Genomic DNA, 2,095 nt, shown 5'->3' on the forward strand with positions numbered 1-2,095 from the left:
CAGCACGTATTCATCATCTAAATAGAAGGTTCAGATAAATATTTAATTTAAAACTTATGGTACAGTATATATTTATGATAGTCTAATTAGATTTCAATAAATATACATATCCAATCTTATTGAATAAATATATACATGTACAAAATGCATTTTACGAATTTGTATAACAAGAGATATATGTTATTCATGTTCATAATTGTATATAGTATATACTAACACTTATTCAATGTTTGTATTAATTGTATATAGTATATACTAACACTTATTCAGAGCTATAAAACACAAAGAAACCCCAGAGTAGACTTATACATATTTTGTATATATATACAAAAACCAAAGTTAGGTTGATCAGTATCAAAGTTTTTGAAGAGATCGAGCAACATAACAAATGAATATACAAATATCATGCTTGAGAAGTTCCAGAAAACACAAGGCACAACACACAAAAACAAAAAATTTACCAATGCCCCTTTATTCCACAACACTAAACAAGTCACAAAACACACAAAAAGAGCATGTAACATAATCAAAAGTCAAAGCCATTTTGACATTCACCTAATTCAAGAAATGAGCAGAGCTACAAAACAGAAAGAAACCCCAGAGTAAACATATCCATATTTTGTATATATATACAAAAACCAAAAATAACATAAACATGCAATATACTATATACAATTACTCACATTGAATATACTATATACAATACTTAATTTAATAGTATATACTAACACTTATTCAATGTTTTTATTAATTGTATATAGTATATACTAACACTTATTCAGAGCTATAAAACACAAAGAAACCCCAGAGTAGACTTATACATATTTTGTATATATATACAAAACCAAAGTTATGTTGATCAGTATCAAAGTTTTTGAAGAGATCGAGCAACATAACAAATGAATATACAAATATCATGCTTGAGAAGTTCCAGAAAACACAAGGCACAACACACAAAAACAAAAAATTTACCAACGCCCCTTTATTCCACAACACTAAACAAGTCACAAACACACAAAAAGAGCATGTAACATAATCAAAAGTGAAAACCATTTTGACATTCACCTAATTCAAGAAATGAGCAGAGCTACAAAACACAAAGAAACCCCAGAGTAAACTTATCCATATTTTGTATATATATACAAAACCCAAAAATAACATAAACATGCAATATACTATATACAATTACTCACATTGAATATACTATATACAATACTTAATCTAATAAGTTTGCCATATATGAAATTTTCCCTTTTGTATATTGACAACTAATTAACAAAAAAATTGTATCTAAGTTTGTGTTTTAAGACACTACCTCATGATTATGAAGTTCTTCAGATCCGACAACTTCAGAATCATTTTCCTCTGATTCGATGATTACAGCTTTCCTCTTTCTTGTACCTTGTACAATTTTAATGCCTCTAGCATTGGCATTTTTAATAACTTGTTGAACTGCCATAGGGTCGTTTTTTTTCTTTGATCTCAGCTCTTCCATGGTTTGTTCTTGTATAAGTTGTTTTGATTTTCCCAAAGACCCTACATTAACCCCAAATTCTTGAGTTAGCCCCATTGAAAATGATGGTAAAATGTCAACTACATTGACATGCAAAGGACTACCTCTGGTAATCCTCAAAGATGTAGACGATTCGTTCATTGTTTGACGAATTTTAGATCTATCAAGAACAAAAAAACGATTATATCATCAAAATATATGGAAAAAAAAACCGAAAACATACAATTTTTAGATAAGTTTGAAAAAAAAGGTAAACTTACGGAATTGACTTCGACTAAGGAAGGGGACTTCAAATTCGGGAGGGATTACTGAAATTTTGGACAAAAATTTGAAATTCAAATCTGATATTGGAGTATTGAATGTAGGATAAGACGTTAGAATTTGGAAAGGAGAGAGAAAATTAATTATGAAAAGGAGAGAGAAAATTAGATTGTGTATAATTATAAACAAAATTAGAAAATAAGATTTTTATACAATTGGTTACATAATAGGTTGTGGGCCCCCATTAATTATAGCAAAATAAAATAAACTATAATTATATAATGTAAATAAATTAAACTATATCCCTAATATATAATTAGT

General features: G+C 28.1%; 1 long non-coding RNA gene across 2 annotated transcripts; it reads right to left on the minus strand.

The window, feature by feature from the left end:
- Positions 1–1,463: 1,463 nt before the first annotated feature.
- Positions 1,464–1,831, minus strand: LOC114075096. 2 transcript variants are annotated; one of them, XR_003575445.1, is made up of 3 exons: positions 1,774–1,831; positions 1,618–1,673; positions 1,464–1,536 (listed from the first exon to the last, which is right to left on the minus strand). It is a non-coding gene; the product is annotated as an uncharacterized LOC114075096 (long non-coding RNA). The 2 variants fall into 2 exon arrangements; XR_003575444.1 differs by lacking the exon at positions 1,774–1,831 and having other exon boundaries at positions 1,618–1,736.
- Positions 1,832–2,095: the final 264 nt, after the last annotated feature.

Source organism: Solanum pennellii, chromosome 12, assembly GCF_001406875.1.
Source record: "Solanum pennellii chromosome 12, SPENNV200".
Taxonomy (NCBI): Eukaryota; Viridiplantae; Streptophyta; class Magnoliopsida; order Solanales; family Solanaceae; genus Solanum; species Solanum pennellii.